Source organism: Monopterus albus, unplaced genomic scaffold, assembly GCF_001952655.1.
Source record: "Monopterus albus unplaced genomic scaffold, M_albus_1.0 scaffold29.1, whole genome shotgun sequence".
In the NCBI taxonomy this organism is placed as follows: Eukaryota; Metazoa; Chordata; class Actinopteri; order Synbranchiformes; family Synbranchidae; genus Monopterus; species Monopterus albus.
Genome location: NW_018127909.1, coordinates 2,609,323 through 2,636,250, shown reverse-complemented (window position 1 = coordinate 2,636,250; position 26,928 = coordinate 2,609,323). Strand labels below are relative to the sequence as shown.

At 39.8% G+C, this 26,928-nt stretch overlaps 1 long non-coding RNA gene across 2 annotated transcripts in view; it reads right to left on the bottom strand.

The window, feature by feature from the left end:
• The window catches only part of LOC109957840 (uncharacterized), a 71,049-nt gene extending 44,144 nt beyond the window's left edge, over positions 1 to 26,905 (bottom strand). The window contains exons 1-3 of one of the 2 annotated variants that reach the window (XR_002274603.1): positions 26,499 to 26,905; positions 24,985 to 25,061; positions 15,536 to 15,568 (exon numbers count right to left, since the gene is read on the bottom strand). This is a non-coding gene — a long non-coding RNA (uncharacterized LOC109957840). The remainder of the gene's footprint in view (positions 1 to 15,535; positions 15,569 to 24,984; positions 25,062 to 26,498) is intronic. The other variant, XR_002274605.1, reaches the window with a different exon arrangement.
• Between the last annotated feature and the right edge of the window lie 23 nt (positions 26,906 to 26,928).

Genomic DNA, 26,928 nt, shown 5'->3' with positions numbered 1-26,928 from the left:
GCAGTTCCAAGCATAAGTGTTTTAAAGTGTCATTTGGGGTTAGGGGGCTTAGAGGAGTGCTAGAGAATATTTGAGCAAGGCAACTTCTGGCAGCAGACAGAATAAAAAGTTGATAGTCTTTTGGGAGGGTTTAATAATAAAACCAGAACATGTGGACTTGCTAGAGTTAAGTACACTTAGGAGTGCACTTATCTGTGGGAGAGATAGTGGGATGAAACACTGGAGATGTGGGGGTGCCACAGGTCAAACTGCAGCTCTGGGCTCTCATTATCTTTGATTCTCTCTCAATCAAGGAAACAGACTCCCCTGTATGGTATTTAAAACCATATACTTCCCCCAAACTGATTATGAAACCTTGTGAAACACACTGTTTTAGTATATCTACTACTACTTTCAACCCTAGAGGCAGTCAAAGAGAATGTATTCCATTCACAGGCAAGAATCAGTGAGCGCTGGTGTCTGAAGGCTATGATGGTGCAGATTGAACAATCAAGTTTAAGTGCATTCCACACATGTGCATATCAACATAAAAATGTGTATGTGAGCGTGTGTGTAGCCCCTCTCTGCCATCAGGAGGTTTTAATAGAGTAGTATATTCCTTTGCATTTTGCATGACTCTAGGGCGCACTGCTCTTGCCTGTCTGTTCTGCTCAGATCAGACGCTCAAACTGGAGAACAGGATGGAGTGCAGTTCTCCATACTATCTCACTCTGTAATCTGTCTTTGTGTGTCTGCAACCATGTGTGCATACCTTACATTACTATCTAAAAGAAATCCCCATTAAACTCAAACTTTCTTTATGTTGTCAGTGCATTTAATGTATTTGTTGCCATTAGGAAGAAAAGAAAATATCAAGAAGTGTAACAAAAATGCTTCTGAAATTAATCGCCAAGACTACCTTATAGTACTAGTGAAAACTATCCACGTTGCCTGAAAAAGTCAAGCAATAATTAAAATAAATTAACAAAAATTTGACTTGAACAATTCTAGCGACAGTATGCTAGTGATAACGACATAGCTCTATGGATGGCAATGCCAACCTGTCTGTCCGTCAGACCACCATCAACCAGCAGGTTGACATGTCCTGACTGATGGTTGCCATTAAATATTTTACACATATTCACAGTACTCACAGGAAGAATCCTACTGACTTTGGACTAAAAATCAGTTTGACAAGTTCTGTAGTTTATGGCCAAATAATGCAACACTAATAACATTCTCATCAGCTATATGCTGTGTTTAACACTAATTAGTGTGTCAGCATGCTGACATTTACTAAGACGGTAAGTATGGTAAACAGAGAGCTGTAAAACATTAGAACGTTAGCACTTCTGTGACTAAGTAGCCGCACAGCCACAGGGGAGTCTTATTTTGTTTAGAAGATCTATTCCTTCATGTACATGAAGACATAAAAATTGCTGTACAGTTAGCTTTCTAAAACTACTACGATTTTACCACAACATGCCATCTAATGAAAAATACAGCAAACAAAAGAGTGGCCATACATTTTTTTAATTTATGTGGCTTCTTTGACAATTATGGTGACTTTGCTGTAAATAAATCCAGAAACTCTGCAGACTGTGTTTTTCCAGAAAAGCTGCAGTAATAGCTAATTAGTAGGCCCAATGTTTGGCTACAGATGAAATAATGGTAACCAACACTGGTTTCTGTTTTTTCATTCTCTCTCTGGCAGTGACATGTCTGATTATAGCCACTCTGATACATTTCTTTGTTTTCACAACAGAGGAACAGGTTTCCAAGGCCCTTTCTCCAACTTCCCTTCTCAACTTCTGTAGTGTATACAGACTAAAGTCTCTCAACCATTCATGACATTTCCTTCATTTATCACTCCATATTGTAACAAGAAATACTAATCTTCATGGGGTAATGTTTTTCTATTTTGGCATAGATACAAACAGCTTGTGGGGATATTGTCATCACAAAAAATTGCTCTTTCTTTCCAGACTAGTAACTTAATGAGCACAGCAGGCCTGACTAAATACTGGCCATTGCAAACTGAACTGTGGTGCAAATCAATATGTCAAAACCATAAAAAGACATGCTTTGCCTTCGGAATCCTCATCAAGCAAAACTACAATCATCAATGAATATTACACATGACACTGCTCATGCTAAGACTGGCCTTAACCACTGTAGTATTTAGGCTTACTGAGCACTGAGAGAGTCAGAAGAGTGACTGACTGTCACGTTTCCACACGAGAGAACAGTGAACTGGACTGTACAACCAGAGAGACAGAGAAGAGCAAGGAGGATTGACAGCAGATCTGAAGGAGACCAGATGGAGGAAAACAAGTGGAGGAGACAGGAAAACTGGATGTTGTGTTAATAAGAGCAACAATAAAGATTCATCCACTGTAACACTCTGTACTAGGAAATACTCTCACACACATTAGGCTGAAAGCAGATATATTAGACAATTTTATAGAAATGCCAATAAAGATTATGGATGTTGCACTGTGTTTGTCAGAATACTTTAATGTAGACACATACCATTTGTACTGTAAACCAAGGCGTGTATGTGTGCTGCTATGTATTTCTGTGTGTGTCAGCATGTATATTTGTGTCTTTACTTGATGCAAAATTAATGAGAGTTGCTCTGCTTGTCTGAAGAAAAGTGCCGCCAAATCCTATCTTCCCCACTGATAGGATGAGGAGCGAGCGGAACTATTGAACTGAGTAATTGCCAACAGAATAAACTTGTCAAACAAAGGTGCAGTTTAGACTGAGGATATCTCATACAGTCTTAAAAAAAGATGAGGAAGAGGAGCAAGACAGAAAGACAGCATTTTTCAAATGATCCAGTACAAGTAAGGTTTAGATAACATAATTTGGATGGGGGTCAATTACAAGATAAGGCTGGTGTCTATGTTCCTTTTTTCAACAAATTCCACAAAAGACCAAAACCAACAATGATGAACTTACTATTAAGTACTGTCTGTGTAGTCAAAATGTCATAGCTGAGACCTCTGTGTCATAGAGCTCCATGGTCATTAAAAAACATAAACATTTCTTTAATATTGTGAACACATGCATTAATTTGACTTCATCAAAACAAAAGCCATGCATTTTCATGCTGTGACAATACGCAGACATGGTTTTCTAGAATAAGCTGTGGTCGCCAAGTTTGTAAAGTCTGTTTTTGGTTAGAATTGTGGGTGTTAAGATAAAACTATTAGCTTTCTGAGTTTAACAATAATGACAGTGGTCCCACGTTTGATGATGGTTTACAGGTACCGTCTTTAAAACTGCTCTTCATCTGTGACTCTCTTTTCAAAAGCAGGTATTATGAGTGGGGGAGACATCTACTGTGCCTCCATTTGTGGTTAAATGTGGCAGTGGTTCATGTGCACTAAGCTGGCACTAAGGTTTATAAATCATATGAATGCACAGTCTTATCATTTCAAAGGAGAAACATTGCATATCTGTTTTTGTCTTTGCATGTACAAAGAATTTAAGAAGGGAATCAACAGAGTTTTATGCATCTGACCCCATATTTGCCACACACCAAACATGTATTCATCCACAGCTGAACATTTGCTAAAAAAAAAACACAGTGCCCTGCTGTTGAATAAAGTTAATGAACCTTAAAGAAAAAAATACATTCATGAGCATTTTTTTACAAGATCTTTGCTAATTTGCAGTGACCACAGTGAACAGCTTTTACCTCCTAAAATACCCTCTCTATACACAGCACTTCCCACTCTCTCCATTTTCATCTTGAGTGACTGAACACAATTCACGGTGTCTAGGTAGAGTTATACTGATAAATATTAGATGGGATACTTTTATTGCACGAAGCTTGTCATGTTTGTTGTTTCAGAAGCATACTGCTTGTACTTACACAGCAAACCACAGGGCAGACAAAAAAAAGAAAACAAATTTAAGCTAAAAACACATGCAAAGTAGTAAACTAATCGTACAAACACCTCAGTGAGGAGGGAGGTGAAGAAACTAAATGCAGCCCGTAACCCACAAAGTGACTGAGCCATTGCCTCCTCTCTAGATCTCTAAAAAGCTTTTTAAAAATGCTGCAGTGTCTTCTTGATTCAGTCAGTCAAAGGTGCTGTCGGGAAAAATAAATAAAACATTTTGAAACTGAGCTACTCTTATTGCTGCAGAGTTTTCATGCATGCCCTCTTGCACAAACGAGACAAACCCAGCGTTTTGTACAAAGAATAAAAATGAAAATGTACAGTACATGCAAGACTGTTGGAAACTAATGTTTTAATGACAAGGTAGTGAAGGAACCATTTTTTTCTTTTCTTTTTCTCAGTACTGTTTGCATTCTGTCTCTAATCATCTAGCAGGTTACAGACGGGCTGAGTGACTTCATTCCCTGTCCTGCGTAACCAGTCCACCAGATTTATGATGATTTCATGAGCTCCTTGTGTGTATATCTGCGTATGAAAGATGGAGTAACAGAGAGAGAAAAACTATCTGCGTCTTGATTTATGATGCTATATTGGTAATCAATATGGCTGTTTTAAAGTCATTTAGATGCAGTGATTGATACTTGGAGTGGTCAGCATATGGGCTGGGAACTCGAGCTCTAAGTCTGACTGTTCCCATATGGGTAACACTATCTGAGCTGATGCCAGTGCAGTTATTGTTTGTGCTCCAAATGAATTAGCTGGAAATAAAAAGGAAAAATTTAAAACCAATTTAAAAGTAGTGGGGTTTAAAGAATTTATGAAATAAAAAAAGTCTAAATATTCCTTGGTTGTTGCAGTAAAATATCTGAATATTTGAAAAGGTGGTGCCATCTTCTCTGGGATTATTCTGTTCCTAGAGACTATGAAGTACAGTTTAGGTTAGGGGGTGTTTCTTGTCTCTCTTTCATGTGCAGGTTGATTTGACAGGAGGGTCAGATGAAGATAAGAACACACAAGAGCTCTCTCTTTGGTTGTCTGTCAGCAGACAGAGACAAGACGCCGTCCAACAGACATATTTTACCTCCAGCCAGGCTCAAGAAGAAAGGTAGCTATTTTGATTGAGCACTGATTAAATGTTGTTAACAATGCAGAGAACTGGTTTAGTAGACCTAACTCGGTCGGCACACGAGCCGCAGGACCATGGAGGGGAACTACAGAGAAGTCCTGCTCATGCCTTTAGAAACACAAGTTCAACTGTCAGAGAAGCTGCTGGTTTTAATGTGGCTATTACATATTTTAAAAAAAGATCAGGAATTAATAAAATGTATAATGGGTAATCATATAAAAAATACTGAATATAACTGCATGCCAGAACTATCATAAAGTATTTCATAAGACTATATCTTCAGGAATTCATTTTTTCTTTTTTTAAAATGAGTTTGCAAGTTTGCAGATTAGCTTGACACACACGTTTTATTATTTGGGCCTTTTGCAATAGAGACAGAGGTCACTTCATTCTGAGTGTCTTTGTCTAATATGTGTTAACAGCCTGTCGGGCTGGTCCAAATGATTAGAAAGGAATGTTTCATCCTGGGCGATGAAAGACGAAAACTACACTCATCTTATCAGCTCCTGCTGATCAGGACGGATATTCAAAACCCCGCATGGGGGATCAGAGCTTGGAGACAAATAAAGCCATACATTTTTGCTAAAGCCACATTCATACACACAGTCCACACATATATGGATTACTATAATCTAAATAATGAGTGAATAACTACTTACAGCGGTTGATGATGGTCAAAATAGTCCTGCTGATGAATAGTCTACCCAACAATGACTAATAATTCAACTTCAAAACCTCATAAGTCCTGTTGTGGTTTTTGAGTAACATTTCACATAAGTCACTTTATTTCTGGTTTTTAAACTTCTGCTCCCACATTCCTAGGACTTTTAAAAACCATTTCTAAAAACTTAAAATGCCAAAATCACATTCAAAATACAAGTACACCCATAATGCTCTATCTGGTGTGGAGATATTTCAAAATGAGTATTTTTTTTTTACCTCCTTAAGGTTGTGTTATAGTTTACTAAAATAAAACCTTATACAGCACCTTTAAAAACTAGGGTGCTTCACAGTCACAAAAGCTGATAAAAGAACAAATAACCCAAAATTGCTAGAAAGAAATGGGAACAAATCAGGACAATAAAACATATAAATAAAATATAAAATACCTTTGAGAATAAACTTTGAGAAGCCTTAAAGCACTCAGGCTTTGCTGTTCTAAGCCATAGAGGGACACTGTTCTATAATTTTGGAGCCAGGACAGAAAAGCTTGGTCACCGCGAGTCTTGAACTCTGAGAGAGGCCCAAACAGGAGCCCTAGTTCTGATGACATGAGAGGCCTAGCGGACCTGGAGCAGGAAGCCAGTGTGCAGTGCTCTGACAGCGCCGGTGCCACAAACTACAGAATTGTACTTCAGATGTAACTTGTTGATTAAATTACATTCAGACCTCAAAACTGTCACAAAATATCAACTGCTTATCTAAGATGGTGAAGATATATTCATTGGTCAGTTTATTAGGTACATCTATCAGTGCAATAAGTCCTCCCTTAGTTCTGAAATTGTTTTAGAGAGGTGTAAATTCAAATGTATGATCATTCTGGAGGCTTAAGTTTGTGCTGCTGTTGGAATTTTATTGTGTTATAACAGCATTTATAACTAACACTTGGTCTATGTCATTTATATTAACAAGGGAGGATTTATTGCAGGCTGTTTTGTACCTAATACAGAGTATATCATTAAGTAACCAATGCCTGTTTCTCCTGGGCTGCGTCAAACTGTCAAAATATAACTACAAGATTTGGATAAAAATAATCCTCCATAATTAATGATGCTGTTTGTGTTAGTTGAATTATTTTTCTGAATTTCCCTTTGGGGATTAATACCATATGTATCAGACCGGCGACTCAGATGGCAACACCATCAGTGAGAAATCTCCCCATGTGGGACTAATAAAGGACTGATTATTATTTTCTAATAATACAACAGCTCTTCATATATTAAATACTTTAACACATGGGAGGCCAGTGTAAGGTCTTTAATATAAGCAACAACACAGAAGACACAAACAAGGAAAATACATCATCTTACATGTTTCAGAGCCACTCTACCTGGTGTCTCATTGATTATTTTGGACAAACTGTAACAAAAAGCCATCTGAACACAAACAGGCCTGCACACACATGTATCAGATCTCAGAGGCCTGTATTTCATGTCTAATGCTGCACTGATTGCAATAGATTTCAGATGAGAATCAACACTTTGAAACTGAGTCTATGACCTCGGGGCTGAGAAGGGGGAGGAAAAAAGAGAAGAGAGGAGGAGAGACAAATTTGTTGAGAAAATTGCCAAAGAAATGCAGTGAAAGAAAAACACAAACATTTCATAGAAATAAACAGTAACGTCGGTCAGCTATCCAGAAAAAAAACATTGAGTGGAAATGTCTGGCTGCCGGTGCACGTTATACGTCTACATTGGAATAGGAGTGACAATAAATAACCTTGGCACGTTCAGGGCTGTTTGTGTTTTCCTGTGTGTGCAATCTAAGAAAGATGTATTCATAGCTCAGCGCTCATAATCCAATCTGTGACTGATTTAGCTGTCTGCTGCCCAGGAGCCAGGCAGGCGCTATGGAATACCCCATCCAACACTGCTTTCACACACCGGGACACTGGGATACCCCTGCAGGGCTGGAGCAGACCGATCACCTTAGTCTAAACTGACATGTCTGCTTAACGCACACATGCACACACAGTCCAGGTAGTGTGCATGACAAGGGTTTGGAGGTGATGCTGAATCAGTAAGGATATGTGCTTTGGCCTGTGGTGTAGAATATCGTCCCTAAAGGGGCTTGGGAGGTGTGTGTGTGTGTTTGATCTGCTGGATGTATTTCTAAGTTCCTGTGACTATGAGAGATTGAGCGTTGCATGTTTTGGCATGTTCACCAGCATGTAACAGAGATGAAAAGGCTCTTACAGATAGATTTTACTGCATAGTAATGGTACATTTGAGCAGCATGAGACACATTCACAATCACACAAAGCACAGTGAGGAAATACTCACTGGCATTAAACCCCAGGCAATGAATTGAAATTGCCTTTCCTTCGATGTCTGGATAATGATCATCAACATGATTTTCACCACCGTCTTTCAAATGTTCTTTGCTGCAGCCTCTGGCTCTCTTTTGTTTCTGAAATATCAAACCACCTATTATTGTTTTCATAGCGGGATGACAAACTGAAAACACACCGCAATGATGGATATTTTGGGTAATCGCTCCTCCTGAACCCTTTCTGGCCTCTCGGTGAGCGCAAAAAGAACTTTCTACACATAACCTCAAACTGTAGCCTGTAATCACTGAATCCCGTTTCAAGGCCTTAAGAGGTAACAACCAAAAACCAACAGAAAAACATCCTGGGTCCAGGGGTCATGGTAACCAGGGGGTATTGTTGTTCCCTGGATCTCTTGCTTCTCGCCCTCCATAACGAATACGAGAGGCCTAATAGACCCTGAGTCTGACCTCCAATAAGTGCTCCACGCTTGGAAACATGAATTGCTGTCTTCAAAGAGCTGCTACTTCCTGAGTGCTGCCCTTTCACTGAATGTGTGAAGTGTGTGTGTGTGTGTGTGTGTGTGAGTAAGAGAGAGACAGAGAGAACATACTTGCACTTGAAACCAATGCGGCAGAGGTGACTGCCCCCTTGAGCAGTGAGGAGAAGCAGTGGATTACAGGCTCACACAAATTTCAACCGTCATAATTATCCATAAATGTGGAACAACACAGAGACCATGTGAGTGCGTATCTAAGTAAAAGAGAGAAAACTGAGACCCCCACTAACTGACAAACTCTATAAAGGGCTAAAAGAAATCTGGTGAACTAGTGGGAAATTATCTTTGGGCAAAATTTGGCACCAATCAAGTTTTAACAGGGATTCCCATTCAAACAGCAGAGTGATGAGGTCGCAACAGCTGTTTCCCAAGGAAACCAAAATGCATTATTGAATACTCTGCCTGTAATTTTTTAAATGGTCCTAATGAAACTATTATAATCTGACAAAAATTTAGGGAACAGAAATCATACAATTTTGACATCATCTCATCTTTACAACCAAAATGAAAAAGTCATCTCGCTCTTTATAAATTATTTCAGGTAAATGTGCACTTTCACAGGCTCCCTCACACAGGACACAATCAACTGCAATTAATCTGATCAATGGAATGTTAAACGGTGTACAGGATATGCTGCGGCAACACTAAGTACCCTCGAGCCCCATTGAGGATATTCAACGTGATGGAGAAAAACCATGTCCCCATCTCCTCAGGGGGCTAAATCTCTCCCATGTTAGATAAATTAGTCTGGGTTAGTACCTGGACTTCCTATAGTCAACTTGCAACCTTTTGATCTCTAACTACAGCAAAATGGATCCAAGCTGATGAATTTGTACGCCTTGGTTATGATTGATTATGTGGCTGCTCAGGGTGGAAAGGCCTGCCAATGTTTATTTTGAGGTTTTCTTGACGCTGGAACAGCAAGTGGTTTTCTTTCAACAGTGTTCAATTTTGGTTGAAGCAGGGAGAAAAGGCAGTATATTGAGAAATACAACATAAAGGCCACAAACATACAGAGGTTGAAGACTGAGGCTGGAGATCCCCGACTACCCGATTCCTACATGTGCAGGAAGGTGTGTGTGCATGCGCAAGTGGTCTCAGGAGTGGCGGAGAGCTACACAAAGGGCAAATCTAAAGTTAAATGATGACTTTAATGAATGAGGCTGTAATGATGCCGTCTGTAGCAGCTGGCTTGGCCAAGCTGGAGGCCATCACACACACACAGAGGATAAAATAGAAACAGATGGTGAATAAGCATGTGTTGCTGCATGTGGAAAACAAAGGAGCATAAAATTACTTCATCGCCACCACTCACTCATGTTGCTTTCTTTTTTCAGGCCTTTAAACACTAAGTAACAGGAAGCAGCTTCCTCTGTTTATTTTAAGGACAATTTCATATAGAGTGTGGATACCTGAACAGAGCCAAACAGTACCCATCAATACCCGAGGGTTTGGGCTGGGTTCTGGCAAAAATTTAGAAATTACGTTCAGCTCCAGGTTGGGATTTCCTCCTAGCCTCAGACAAAGGATTTGTCTGTGTACTTGTCTTCTTAGATCTCAGTGCTGCTTTTGACACCACTGATCACAACATTATTACAGAGACTAGAACATGTTATTGTGATTAAAGGAATTGCACTAAGTTGGTTAACATCTTATTTAGCAGAAAGATTCCTGTTTGTTCATGGTAATGATGAATCTTTCATGTGCACTAAAGTTAGTCATTTAGTTCCACAGGGCTCTGTGCTAGGTCCAGTTCTCTTTACTTGATACGCGCACCCCTTTGGCAACATTATTAGGAAGATGGTATAAATTTCCACTGCTATGCAGACGATAATCAGGTACATCTATGGACCAAGATGAATCAGATCAATTGGTCAAACTTTAAATGTTTAAAAGACAAAGGCCTGGATGACCTGTAATTTCCTACTTCTGAATTCTGACAAAACCAAAGTTATTGCACCTCGGCATGAAAATCTTAAAAATATGGAATACAACCATATTTATAGCACAGAGGGGAGCTCTAGATGACACCCTGCTGTGAGTAACCTTGGGGTTATTTTTGACCAGGAAATGGCCTTTAAATCACACATAAATCAAGTATCTAGAACTGCCTTCTTTTACCTGCACAATATCGCCACAATCAAGAACATCCTCTCTCAAAGTGATGCTGAAAAACTGGTCCAGTCATGGGTTACTTCCAGGCTGGACTGCTGTAACTCTTTACTCCCAAGATGTCCCACTAAGTCCCCAAAAAGCCTCCAGTTAACCCAAACTCCAAAAACACTTGGGATACCAAGATAATGTTGCTATATTTACATTGGCAGCAGCTAGAGAAGTCCAGGTAAATGTGAATCTATATGTAGATGGTGGAAGGTATAAAAGTGTGTGTCCTGGTCCTCAGCTCTTCACATCCTTCAGCATTAACACTAGTACTGGTGTGACTTATTCACTGAATAAACTCACTAAATAAAAAATAGTCTGATCTATTTTCAGTGACTACACCTTTTCATTCCGTCTTTGAGTCCCATGTTACCATGGAGATGACCAAATGCACATTGCATGCCTGCATCCATTTGTGTGGCTTACTGTATATGCTCAGGGCGGAGTGGGGGTGGGGGTTGGAGCAGGGCATGACATAGAAATGTGTTCTACTTAAAATGCTAATTTTACATATTTAATGCCACAGAGCATTTTCTATTGGGATATGAGTTGAGAAGCAGTGAAGTGAGAGGAGGTGGGGGGGGGAGAGCACTTATGGCATACACTCGGCCATCCAACACGAGGAGGGGGTATGAGGGGTGAAAGCACAAATTCCCTTCTCTCCACTTAACTCATTATTTATGTTTGCACCCTCTACCACTCTGCTGCCCTCACCTCTCTCTCTGGGTCCCAAGCTTCCACATATAATTGCTTTGACTGTGAAAGATTCACTGACAATGGTCCAGTCTTTCCACTTCAGACAGACAACATCAACCTGTTGCTGAAAACACCAGCATACTTGTAATCTGTACTGTGACTGACATCATAAGGAATAGAATACCAGAAGGGCCATTAAGTAGTTTGATAATATCAGTTACATGCAGTATTATACATGCTGCAACCACTTCATTCTGACTATTGGTTTAATGTCCCAGAGTTCTCTAAAAGTCTCCTCCTGTTGTGCTCCCTGACCCCAGCTAGCATCAGTGTTTTCATGGTTGATTACAGCCATTCCTGGATTACTCCTGTGTTGTTTTTGTGGCTAAAGGTAAAATCAGATTAATTTGACATTGGATCTGTGAACTCAGCTGGAAGGAAGGTTGGTTCTTATGCAAAGGGGTGGATACACACATCCAGGAGGCAAGAGTGCACACACACATTAAGATGACATATTTGGAGCAAACCTGGCATAGCACAGCTTCACCTGATTTAGTCACATCGTAACTGGATGGTATAACCCATGCACTTTGAAGTGAATAACCTTTGAAGGGGGGGGGGTTAACCTGGGATTTTCCAGTTATCCGGGCTGAATTTAGCCCTGACTTAATTGCATGAAAGCAGGTTAAATTAATACCAGTTACTATGGAGATTTATTCTTTGCAGCTAGACTGCTCCAGACCAGGCTAACAGCCATGTTTGATAAACCCTGGTGCCTTATTTGTTCTGTCAGCAGTCACTCTGATCAGAAACCCATTAATTCTTTTACAGTTAATCTGTAAAATGTGATAGTTATTGTTACTGATTAGGTTCATGATGATTGCTATTCATATTATATTTTTGTTAGAAGAGTGACGAATTTTATTGCTGTTGAGGTGATTACAGAGGTGTCTATATGTATATACAACAATGATAAAACAAAGTTTTATCATCAAATGTTCATTTTTAGCAAATAATTAAAAATGCCAAGTTCAAGGAATTGTCTCATCACTTTGATCATCAGCCTACATGGACCTGGAGCCACATAGGTCTACTTCTCATTTACAGTTGTATTTCATGAATTACTTCAGTCTCATTCGCATTTACACTAATATTACATAGGCTGTATTAAATACAAGACTGGAATTTAAAAAAGCAAATTATTACTAATAAAGAGATTGGTTACCCAAAATAGCCAATCCCAGCTGACACTGGGCGAGAGGCAGGGTACACCCTAGACAGGCCGTCAGTCTATCGCACGGCTGATATGTAGACAAACCACCACACACACCAGCTAATTTAGAGTTACTCAACCTAAACTGCATGTCTCTGGACTGTGGGAAGAAGCCAGAGAGAACCCACACAGTTCTCCACAAGGAGAACATGCAAACTCCATACAGAAATGCTCTAGAACCTGGAACCTTGGCAACCTGGAATCTTCTTGCTGTGAGATGACAGCTCTAACCACTGCGCCACCCCACACATCAACTCGCCATGTTAAACTTCCATTTCCATAGGCTGCAGTATTCAAGCTAGTGGCCTGGCTTCATCTTCTCTGCATACCAACACAGAAACATCAGCAAAGCTCTCTAAGTGCAGCGCGTTTCATAAAGAGTCTCAACTTCCTGTATTACACAAGCAGGCTGCCTTTGCTCTGAAGATTAATGTAGCCAAGTCCTGGGTCTCTCTGGCTGATGATGCCCATGGCTGGCTAGACCTACTGACAGTCCCCTGCACTGACAGCAAGCAACCTGCCTCCATAGTGCCTGAATTTGTGTGTGCAAATAATTCAGTCAACTGGCTTCAAATTTCCAAAGCTTTATGTGTGAAGATATGGAGTTACTTTAACCCCAAGGCCCCCGCTCTTGGACCCATGGTTAGAGGTCTAAAGGGGTGAATCTCTGGGCTATAGGCCTGCTTGGATTATCATTCTAAAAACACACTGATGGGTCAAGGAAAAAAGCAGGCAACAAAAGTGATTGTTTTTTGTTTGCTTAAAACTGACAGGTTAACCTTTCCAATTATCGCTTAGCCACAAGGAAAAGCAACACATGGCATTAATGCACAGAGACAACTGAAATATCATTGATTTCATGTGCTGGGGTCTACACACACACACACACACACACACACACACACCATCTCCATGAGATACTGCACAAAAATACCCAAACAAACAGCTAGAATTCAACTCGACAGTATCAGTTCACTCTGTGTCGTATGCTTCAATAAAACAACCAACCATAGATAAAGCACATACACAAATCTCAGTGAGTGGCCTGCTAGACACGGTTTCTCCAGTACAGTCCATGAGGTCATCGCCTGCCGAGACCTGGGATTATAACTCCAAACAGACCCTTGGAAGCATGTGGTTATATGTTCTGACAGCCCAGCAGCCCGATTAAGCCTTCTGTTTGCCAACGCTAATGCTAAGCTTATATTAGTTTTGCTGTCAGCCTAAAGGGGCCTTTTTGAATAGCCCCACCAGGCTAAACTATGGTAAGCTAAGATAAAGCTATGCTAATTTCCCCCAGTGCACATCTGTGTTCCCTATCCAAATGACTTAACTCAGTGTGAGAAATTCATCATGATGTAATAAGCTCAATGTACTGAGCTAACAGAGGATCACTTTGGTCTAACATGAGATTAAGAAGGGTCATATGCAAAGGATTTGGCTTTAACAAGTTTGGAGATTGACGGGAATAATTAAAGGTTGAAGTGGAGGTACACAAAAGCTTAATGCTGCTCATTTGATATTGAAATGAATCCACTTAGGCTTATGCTTTCATTGTTTTTTTGCTCACCGATATAGTATATTAGGGTGAAAAGCCGTACAAACTTTAAAAACCTTGTCTGAAGGCTTAACAAAAACCCAGAGTGCTGTAAACAAATGAAAGATGTAAACAATGTATTAGTTTTATGATTTATAATAAAGCCTAACTGAACAACTACCATATTCCTTAACAGGCTAAATGATGCTTTGGTTGTTTCTTTACAATAAAACAGTTCTAAGTGTTATTTAGCTCATGTCAACATGAGGAGTATCTCGGGCCATGGCACCATCATTATCATTACCATGGCCATCTCTGTATCCGTGTTCTCTCATGCCGACTGTGTGTGTTCACTGGGGCGTTCACATACTCTTTTGCATGACAGCTAAAGTAGCTCCGTCTAACAGCACTGATGTTCCCTGCCATTTGCCTTCAGGGCTTTTTCCTCATTCTCTCTCTTCCTCACTGACTTTTAAAGTGTTCTTGTGCGGGGTTTTTTTTCTCCCTAAGGAAATACGACTGACAAAGCTTCACTTTAGAAAAAGCAAGTCCATTGACAGTAGCGCCTCTTTAGTGTGTCAAATATAGGTTGAAGTGAGCTCCTTTTATAAAATAATACAAAGTGAGACTACAGATCTAATAACACCCAATAAAAAGACAGGTGAATAAACTACTGTATATCTTTTCAGAACTGAAAAGTGTGAAACACAAACTGGGAATTCATTTCATTTCAGTGCAGAGGCTCAGTAGCGCTGTCACCTCCCATCAAGAACTAAAGGGTTTAATGTCAAACTGTGACTGTCCTCTCTAGTCCCTGGTAGGCTAGTGGTTAAAGTGCAGCGCTCTCGCCACTGCGACCCAGGTTCGAATCAGGGTTGCGTCAGGAAGGGCATCCAGCGTAAAACATGTGCCAAATGTCAACATGTGAGTTGTCAGTGTGGCGACCCCTAAACAGGAAAAGCTGAAAGTGACTTTCTTGTAACTGTCCTCTCCAACGGTAATTGTTCTCTAATTTACAGCATCTCAGCTTCAGGTGTCTCTTTCGTATGCTTTTACTTCTTCCTCACTGATCCCACTTGGGCCTACTATTGGTAGTCATGTGTATAATTCATGGTGTAGTTCACTGCATAAGGAATAGACCAGAGACAGACTGGAGCTGCAGCTGGAAGAGAGGGAACATCACAGGCCTTGGGGCAATAACCACCTAATTGAATTGTATTTTACTTCACTACTTTCCACGTGAACTAAAAGGGCTAAAGGTTGAGGAAAATACAAGAGAGACTTAAAAAAAAAAAGTTTTACCTGAATGCCGAAACAGCCATTTCAAAGCTCACTCTGTAAGGACAGCAACAAGAGATATCTTTGAGTTATGTGAAGTGAATGGTCTATTATGCCCTATAATGTTAAACAGACAGAAAAAAACCTGAAGTCCTGACATTTATACTGACTGACATTTCAACTTGAGCATTTGACTTTGTCACCCCAATCTAACAGTGATTCAGACATAATATCCCTTAAATGAATGTTCTGATTACCCGCGCATGAGGACATTTTAGACATCTGTATAAATTCTAAAATAAAGCAATTTCTGAGTAAACAGCCTAATAATATTACCTCCATATGCAGTTTGATCCTGATTTGGTTCGCACTGAAGCACATAATCACATTGTCCATTCACTTTTTCCCTTCATGACCTTTGTTCACTTCTTTCCAGAGTCATGATGACATACCAAAATACAGCTTTTCATAACCGAGTAGCTTCTGCTTATGTGTAGCTTAAATGTGTTTCGACTGTCAAATGATAACAAATATGGCGTGAAAAGATCTCTGTGGAGTAACAAATAAGTAAAATGCTTGATTGAAATTTGGATGACAAAAACATACAGAGACAACTGGATACTACATACAAAAACTCAAATTTATGAAAGTATTTATCCGTATTTACATGAGTGTGGAACAGCAACAAACATCATCCAGTTGGTGACACAAGTGGTTGCTTCTTCTTGCATACTGCCACCTACTGTATACTCATGAAAGTGTGCTGGGGAACGGAACAATGCTATTAATGTGAAATCGGAGCCGCAGGGGAGAAGGGAAGAGGTAGCAATCGTGCCCAGGCGTGGTATGAAACAATCGTACCTAATGTGAAAACACCCTGAAAGCCACATAATTTTCCTCTCGATTTGGTGAAAAGCTAAACAATTAAAGACTTGAAATTCAAGTTAAATTCGCTAGGTGCCTTGAAACATCACTTGAATAGGATAATAATGTTGCTCACTGTCTTGCCACGTATTCAAAGAGTGCTACCTACACAAACAATGAAACATTTGCACTCATTCAGTGTCTATTTACACGGATCAAATCCAAGACCAGCGTGTCAGCCTTCCTTCATATCTCAGCTGCCCATACTGTTCATGCTATCTGTCTGTGGGAAGGTGCAGACAGAAGTTGCCCTAGGAAATTGACGTAATCACACACAAATGGTGCAGAGTTGTGTCCAATTTCACACATATTGTTACTGCTTACGGCTACTCTGACCCGACCTCTGACTTGTTCAGCAACCAGACACTAGCTGTTGTGGTGCAATTTTATGGTAACAACACTCCAGCCAAATCAAAAGCAGATTACTGTCTTTTAACAAATCAAATTTTTTACTTATTGGAGCTGTTTGCACTGAAAGGAAATTCACATCCTGACTCTGTTCTATTGTTTTCCATGCCTCTGAAGAGAAACTCAAACAAAACAATAGCAATATAACAAGAAAGATCAGTCAGTGGTGTAGTAAATCCTTGTGATGGCCATCGTAGGAGTCATGGATGGGTGGCCATTGAGAGTGTTTATTAAAGGAAGTGATTCTGGGAGATGTCCAGCAATGTGCTACTCACATAAGGTCTTAGCTGTCACACTTTGAACAGTACAAAAAAACCCTCTTAAGAAAAACACAATTCAACTTCATAAAGAAAACCGATACATGCACAGCTTCTAAGTCTTTAGATATATAGCACTGTTCACTGGCACAACATTTTTCTGTATCATTACTTGAAACAGTCTTGCCATCTTACTTTTAATGTCATCTCAGGATACAGGGATCAAAAACTTGAAGTAGAAAAAAAAAGCAGGATAAATGACAGTGAGAGCATCAAGAAGCACTGTATGGAATATTGGCACATTTAGCGGATGACAGTCATTTACTGGTAACTTGCTCAATAGTCATAACTGTGTAGCTGTTCACTGTAAACTGAGAAGCTGCCAGTCAACTATTTTAAAGTTTGGGATAATTCACGTTCACAGAACTCTTGTGGCCAAATAAGAATGTACATACAGTTGATGCACCCATTAACCTACTGCCCCAAACACATACGTACAGTACACACAGTCCACTGTTCCTCTGCCCTTACATCCAGCAGCAGTGGCAGGCCTGAGTCTGTAATTGCTGCCTCTGTGGTGCAGACAGACACACGGACTAGGGATTGGAGATGACACGCACCCATTATTAGTGGGCCGAGTACTGTTTTTGCAATTACAGAGGGTTTGGCTGAGCACACTGAATCAGATTCTCTATTCAGGACCCATTTCAAATCCTGCTGGCTGCACAGCTTCTGTTGGCTCCAGCCTAAACACTACTAGCCTGGGCCTCTCTGTGAGCCTGAAATCAGTTATAGTGGGGTTTGGAAGGGACAGTTAATCAGGTTTGGAAATGTCTGATTCAGAAGTACCAAAATCCATCATTTTTTTCATTCATTTATTTATTTGCAGAGGCAGCATTTGGGTGGATGAGGCAGGCAGGCAGGATAAACAAAGTGACAAGAAAGACTTCCTGTAAGTTGTAGGGCTGTGTATGAAGGAAATGTAAAAAGGAAGAAGAGGACTAAATGATACATGCTTCACCATCTATGACATCTTTGTAAGGTCCAGCACAGGCTGTTCTAGCATCTTCACTATAACAAATTTAACAACCACTAACCTAGGACAGCACTGAAGCAGTGTATCAGCATTGCCTGTAAAATGATCCTGAACTACTTTAAATGTTTAACATGTGCTGGAATAATCTCAAATAAAAGCATGCTTTTTAATGCAAAACCATACACTGAATTGTATAGTTGTTGCAGTATTGTAGGCTTGTACTTAAGATGTGTGCATTTTCTGAAACTGCAAGACAGTAAATGCTGTTAAAACCACATTTGATTTTCAGGTGGCTACTATTAACATTAATATTTTAGGATATACACTTTGTTGCCTAGATTTATAAGTGAATATGAAGCTACAGCCAGGAAACAAATCAATAGTACAACTCACTCAATTGCAAGCAACAAGTCCTCCAACATATACAACCTGTATGTTCATTTGTACCTTCCCTTCCCTCTCATACATAGGGGCATCTCATATTAAATAGCACTCCTATGGTTGTGGGGGAAATTGCAACAATACCACCAACATTAACAAAAACATGTCAGGTTATCAACCTTTATGAACCTTCCCCATCATGGAAACAGCCATAAACGCATGGGTTAGCTAGCAGCAAGCTACTGGAACTTTGTCATCAAGGAAACTAGGTTTAGGTACAAAACATATTTGGTCACATTTTGGAACAAAACAGCATTATTGCATTTAGGAACAAAATTCTTCAAAAACATCAGCCACAATGGAACTGAACCCAGCTCTTCTGAGCGAAAGTCTTGTGTTTTGTGAACCAATAGCCATCCACCCCAACCTCCTCCTAACATGCACTTCGCACCTACGTCATGCTACTTACTTCTTTTCTGATCTCATACTCATTACTATGGTCACTAGATGTCACCAAACTTTAACACATTATAGTCTGTTGTATTCTGCTGGCAAAAACAATGTATATGGTCATATTTCACAGAGGGACAGCCTCATTGCAAGCACCATCTGTAAATACAATTAAAATTACAAGAATCTCTTCAAGGCATCACAAAAAGCATTCAAGCTACACTACAGTACAGAACAAGCCAAATCAGCACACACAGTGTCCAGCTGTGTATTCTCATGTAGAGGAGTTCCCAGGAAGTCTAGACATATGCATTAGTTCTGCCCAGTAGCTCAGTAAGGGGGTGGGGTGGTCGGGGGTTGACTTAAAGCCAGCCAGCCGCTCAGGCATGAGGAGAGTTTGAACTTAGCTGAGTCTGTACGGTCCGGTGCTGGGGCTGGTGCTTATGCTGGCAGCCAGTGGCTGCTGCGTACCAGTCTCCCTGATGATAATGCAACATAACAGCCCAGAGGGCAGAGCCCATACAATTTTCTCAGCCCTCTGAGTAATTGGTGACCCCTGAACCTTGCCTCTATATAAAGAAAGGGAGGGAAGGGGAGGAGGAGAGAGGACAAGGGATAGTCAGAGACACTAGAAAAGGGGAGACAGGGTCATAAAAAGGAAAGGAAGACAGAGGTCAGTAGAAACAGAAAAATCAACAAGACACAAGCTAGGAAGAAAAGGTTAATCTCTTTTACTGAGGATAGTTTAAAAGTTCAGAGATGGAAAGCGTCTGGGGCCTAGTCATGTCCATCGCACACTTGAGGCAAACGAGGAGGCCCTTCACCTTTAGCCTGTCTTCTAAATATATATTCTATTAGCTCATTCTTAAAATCTACAGACACTGTCTTTAGCATTTGTTCAGTTATTTACTGTATTATTTGTAAGTACAGGATAAACAAACTGTCTCCTAAGATTGCATTTGTACAAAACTACAGTATATGGATTTGCTTAATACATGTTAGAGAAAACAAATCTCTGTTTCTTAGTGTAGGTTTTCTGCCAACATTTTTTGAGTTCAGTGAGTGTTACAACCATGTAACCATGCAAACTTATATGGGGGCAGTTGGGGTGGAATTTGGGCATAGAAAACACAGGACTTTGACACGTGACAAAAAATTGATTTTTTTTTTTCCCCCCAAGTTTGGTGATGAGTCAATCTGCAATATCAAGGTGGACTAAAACATGACTTACACATATTTCTCAGCACACAGAGAGCAGCAAAGTCTTCACACCAATGTATTTGTTAGTGCAGTAATGTTTTAGGATGAGCCTGCCATCCCCAGACAGTTGGCTAGCTAGCATGTAGCTAATCAGCTACATGGCAGGGGCAAAGTAGAATATGAACAATGTTCAAGTTTTTCCAATACAGACCATAATCTGGGAGGCATTACTTACACTCTGAAAATATTTGCTGTTGCTAGAGATGCAATTTTTAGGAAAGCATTATCTTTACAGTGGGTATATTACAATCAAAAGCCAAAATGTGACTGCATCTGAATCAGAGCCAGTGTTTACCTACTTGGGGACAGACAATATACAATAAGCATTGCACTGTGGTACAGGTAAGAATAAAACTAATTATATCCAGAGAATACAACATTCCATGTGGAGACCATTGCGTTGATACAGGCCATCATCTAAAAACAATAACTTTCTACACTTATCACTACTTCATTTCAATATGCAACACATTTATATACAGTGCCTTGCGAAAGTATTCGGCCCCCTTGAACTTTGCAACCTTTTGCCACATTTCAGGCTTCAAACATAAAGATATAAAACTGTCATTTTTTGTGAAGAATCAACAAGTGGGACACAATCATGAAGTGGAACGAAATTTATTGGATATTTCAAACTTTTTTAACAAATAAAAAACTGAAAAATTGGGCGTGCAAAATTATTCAGCCCCTTTACTTTCAGTGCAGCAAACTCTCTCCAGAAGTTCAGTGAGGATCTCTGAATGATCCAATGTTGACCTAAATGACTAATGATGATAAATAGAATCCACCTGTGTGTAATCAAGTCTCCGTATAAATGCACCTGCACTGTGATAGTCTCAGAGGTCCGTTTAAAGCGCAGAGAGCATCATGAAGAACAAGGAACACACCAGGCAGGTCCGAGATACTGTTGTGGAGAAGTTTAAAGCCGGATTTGGATACAAAAAGATTTCCCAAGCTTTAAACATCCCAAGGAGCACTGTGCAAGCGATAATATTGAAATGGACGGAGTATCAGACCACTGCAAATCTACCAAGACCTGGCTGTCCCTCTAAACTTTCAGCTCATACAAGGAGAAGACTGATCAGCGATGCAGCCAAGAGGCCCATGATCACTCTGGATGAACTGCAGAGATCTACAGCTGAGGTGGGAGACTCTGTCCATATGACAGCAATCAGTCGTATACTGCACACATCTGGCCTTTATGGAAGAGTGGCAAGAAGAAAGCCATTTCTTAAAGATATCCATAAAAAGTGTCGTTTAAAGTTTGCCACGAGCCACCTGGGAGACACACCAAACATGTGGAAGAAGGTGCTCTGGTCAGATGAAACCAAAATCGAACATTTTGGCAACAGTGCAAAACGTTATGTTTGGTGTAAAAGCAACACAGCTCATCACCCTGAACACACCATCCCCACTGTCAAACATGGTGGTGGCAGCATCATGGTTTGGGGCTGCTTTTCTTCAGCAGGGACAGGGAAGATGGTTCAAATTGATGGGAAGATGGATGGAGCCAAATACAGGACCATTCTGGAAGGAAACCTGATGGAGTCTGCAAAAGACCTGAGACTGGGACGGAGATTTGTCTTCCAACAAGACAATGATCCAAAACATAAAGCAAAATCTACAATGGAATGGTTCACAAATAAACATATCCAGGTGTTAGAATGGCCAAGTCAAAGTCCAGACCTGAATCCAATCGAGAATCTGTGGAAAGAACTGAAAACTGCTGTTCACAAACGCTCTCCATCCAACCTCACTGAGCTCGAGCTGTTTTGCAAGGAGGAATGGGCAAACATTTCAGTCTCTCGATGTGCAAAACTGATAGAGACATACCCCAAGCGATTTACAGCTGTAATCGCAGCAAAAGGTGGCGCTACAACGTATTAACTTAAGGGGGTTGAATAATTTTGCACGCCCAATTTTTCAGTTTTTTATTTGTTAAAAACGTTTGAAATATCCAATAAATTTCGTTCCACTTCATGATTGTGTCCCACTTGTTGTTGATTCTTCACAAAAAATTACAGTTTTATATCTTTATGTTTGAAGCCTGAAATGTGGCAAAAGGTCGCAAAGTTCAAGGGGGCCGAATACTTTCACAAGGCACTGTAGTACCATAACATGCTTGTCTTGAAAACTTTGAATTACGTTACCTATTCTATACCTGAGGTGCTCTGTGTTCCCTATCTCCATCTTTATTTTTGAGCAGTACATATTAGTCTGCTCCACCGCATTCATTGCTCCAGCCCTGTCTGTGTGGGTTTTTCTATGCAGTATGAATCTATTTGTCTCCACTGATGGAAAATAATTGGAAAGCAAACAAATCATCTCTGCCACATTGAGCAGGCCCCTACTCCTGGGGCACAGCAGCTAGATGCTTACCACAGCGAAAGACAGACCGATAAAGAGAGGCCCACAGAGAAAGAGAGAGGAGGGACAGGAAAAGAGGAGGACAGATGGAGTTCAGAGCAAAGTGGTTTGGCATTTGCATTATATATGCAGAGTGTTAATAAGTGTTGTGTTAGAGAACGTGATGCAGTCAGACTGAAAGTGACTACATAGTGCATGGGGAGGCCACAGAGAGGCAGAGACCTCAGTGGAAGTCTGCCAGATGGAAACTCACTCCAGGAACATGAGGAGGAGACATCTAGGAACACACTGCCTTGGCAAGAAGATAATTATAGCATTTTTTTTAAGTACCAAAGTATCAATGCATCATCATTATTCATGTTGTTCTCACAAAAATATTAGCAGTTGATAGGGTTCAATCAAGAGGCGAAATAAACACCTTGAGAAACAAAGATGTTTCTAAAGTTACAATATATTAAAATTTCATGAAGTTACATTTTATTTATTTGGGAAGTCTGGCTGAGATCAGTCATGTGTATAGATGTACTGGAGAAACAAATCACCCCATTCATAGATTCCGTGTAGGTGACGGCTACAGTGAAGAGCAGGGGCCCCGAACAACTTGAGAAACAATTTATATTCTGTTTACGCTTCACTTTACTTTTGTGCTGCAACTGTGATTTGAGAATGACATAGGTAACTAGAACTATGATCGGCCTAATTTTAAGTTTTCAGTTCAGTTAATTTTAAACATACCTTTTAGATCAATGTTTCTTCTTGATTACAGAGACTAGGTTCTCTCCTTAAGTGACTTTGCATCACCATATCCACTGCAGTTTTATCAGAACTATTGCTCCATTTTGCCACAACTAAATGCTCCATAGCTCAGTCAAAACTGTGCCTACTACTCTGCCTGAAGCTGAGTATTTACATTATCCAGTCAGTCATCGTGACAAAGCATTTGTTGGCTGGAGTCCTGCACTGTCTATGTTCAGAGACCATTCAAAACAATGTATGGTAATATGTTATAAACTGTTGCTATAATAAGCTTTATGCATGTGCCATTGCCACTGAGCAAAATCTATGTGTAAAGCAAAAACAATTGCTTGTCTGTGAGGCAATGTTATTTATGTGTATCTGGTTATTGCAAGTAATTAACAGTTAGAGGAGGAAAGAAAGGACTTTTAAACTAACATTAGCTACGGTGAAGTCTATAGTCTGAAAGTCAGCTGAAGGGGAAAGAACAGGGGATGAGAGAGAAAAATACAACCCAAACCAAAGGAATCAGTTTCAGTCATGGAATGTACAACCTGTGGGGTACAAATCCTACCTTTCTGTTTAGTTCCTCAGTCAGCCTGCAGATAAAACTACTTCAAGAACAGGCATTATTTTACTGAGTACTATACAGATACTTCTATCTACTGCTTGCATTGAAAGCCCCCAACACTTGATTCAAAATAGTTTTTTGTCTGTATCATAAAATATATCTGATTAAATAAACAATGACCAAAGTTCAAGTCTGGATAAAATACATGAAGAACTTATATAATATATCTGATTAAATAAACAATGACCAAAGTTCAAGTCTGGATAAAATACATGAAGAACTTATATAATATATCTGATTAAATAAACAATGACCAAAGTTCAAGTCTGGATAAAATACATGAAGAACTTATTTAAAAAAGAAAAAAAAATCTGATAATCTTCATCAGAATTCTGTGGCTGTGTCCAAAACCAGTCCTTTATTCACTCATTCACTACTCCCTTATATAACAGACACTCAATAGTGAGCAGTAAACAGTGATTTCCAGCTAACTGCTATTTTGTGTCACTGTCAGCCAGTCTCAGAAAACTACAAAGATACTGTGAATTTTACTGTGGGACTGTTAGCAGAATATATTATAAAGTGGATTTTGGGGCGTACTAAATAAAGTACACATTTACATACTCAGAATTCGGATACTATAATAGGTGGGCAGTAAATGCACTGCACTATATAGTAAATGCCTGTGATCAATAGTTGCCTGGCAAACAAGCACCATCATCATATTCTGATTTAAATGCAGCTCAGAGCAAAGTGGTGCATGAAAGCATGTGACATCTCTTTTCCACCATGGCTCAGCCTACTTCAGATCAGTAGGAATAGCACAGACAAAAACAGAAATTCAGAAATCTCAATTAAAATAGGCTAAACTGTTCACACATTAGCAGAAAGTTGTGTGATGGTATTGCTCACTGTATAAGGTGACTCCTATAAGCTACTGTCACCTAGTGTACTCACTTCTTCATTAAATGTAGTACTTTGTGGGGGTTTTTTTGCATCATGTCATCAGCAGCAATAAATGTTACAGGTAAACAGACAATATACTGTATGTGCTGATAATCGCTGAAGTGCATGTGTGTCATACCATGTTCAGGACTTAACAGGAAGTTGTACACATATCCATAACAGCATGTTCCACTTGTGCCTCCAGACATCCACTCTCTATAACAAAGGGTTAAAATACTGACTTTTTATCAATTGATATCAGAAAATGAGGGTTTCCCACTCTAAACTCTCAATACATCCAACAAGGCTTATGAAAGCATTGAGATTCAGTAGGCAAAGCCCTTCACAGTTTAGCTTTCATACCAGAGTAACATAACATGTAAACACTCCTCTTACTGCCATAGACCCAAAGGTACTGTGGGCCTTCCGAGACACTTCACTACAGCCTAGGTGTGAAATTGTTATAACCTTTCAATTTTATTGAATGAACTTTATTTACATCCTTTACTTTGCTGTATACATCAACAGTATGACCTCCAACATGAGACTTTCAACACTAATGAAATGTCCAATATTTATTGCTCACATTATTTGAATTGGATTCACTCTTACATTGAGAGCACATTTAGAGACTGATGTGTAATTGTACAAGACAGAAACCAGTCTGTTGTGGCAAAACCTTTCACAGTGCCTGCATATTGTCTTTTACTGCATATGACAATTCATACTTAGTAAGTAGAACTGAAGTGACAGTCATTACAATATGATTAATAAAACCATTTCATAATGCACCTGCATTGTTTTGGATTTTCTGACTTTAAGACGAATAAAACACCATTTTTCCAATGATATATTTCGTCATTGAAATTTCTTAAAATAGTGTTAAAATAAGTGTATCGTCACACCCCTACGCTTACCATAAGTCATTCAATTTATTTGATTTAACGATGTTAAAGGTGTCCAATGAACTGACTGCTGACTATCTTCTTTGTTCACTGAGCACCTGAGGATATTCAATAATCAAAATCCACTTCATAGGGTTAGAGTTAGAATATGGATGTCTCATATTGGGCCTTTGCCAGATGGATGCATTTTAAAAGGAAGTTACTATCCACAACCATCTCATTGACATAAAATTGATAAGGAGGCGCGGTCGACATTTCGCACATCTGGCCAGCATATGATGCATAGCCAGAGTCACTGTGAGGGGAAATGCCCAGCTAATGTTCCTTGCTTTACGTACCTCCTATCTCAGGGCTTCAAATAACTACTTTGCATGCGTGCAGAGTACAGAAAGCAGCTAAACCTGACAGCCTCAGGTACACCAAGACTCACGTTAACATCCCTTTGTCCAGCCATTAAGGACTTAGAAGGGGGTCCTGATAATGCGCCTAGATACTGAAAATGCTCCCCTGAGTAAGTATTTTAGTTTTAGTGTAAGAAAACGTGCAGAAAGTTAAGAGGTCTTAAGCGTCTGTATATACACAGCATGAAGCGGTTCAACAGGTGAAAATATAATAGCCTACAACCGCCAATTTCCTTCTATCCTGCTAGATTTCATTAACTACTGGAGGGACCAGTATGCTGCTTTATATGAAATAGGCCTACTAAATTTCAATATGTATATAGTTTGTGTTAAAGAGCAAAGCCCACCTTTGGGAGTGATAGCAGAAGGAAAGGCGTCTCCCTCTGTCCAACAGAAAACTAACGGCGTCTTTTCTCGCACAAAAACTAAATTCAGCCTAACTCCTGTCACTTCTTCCGTTGCAAAGGTCGAGCTCAATGCAACATTAATTTAGTTTCAACTGTATTTTTGCCTGCGGGGCGTGTTGACACAACATATCGGTTGTTGATATCGACAGCAAAACAAACACACCTGGCGCAAGGATACGGCACGTGCCTGGGCACTAGTTCTTCCACAAAATAGTTCTAAAGTTGTAAAAGTAAAAACGTTGCTGGCTGCTAGTCGACCCTGACAGATAATTATCTCTTCTGGTCACTTACATCAGCATTTCACTGAGATGTAACTAAGCTGTAAAATCAATAAAAATAAAAAAAAAACTCAGTCGAGACAGATTAATTA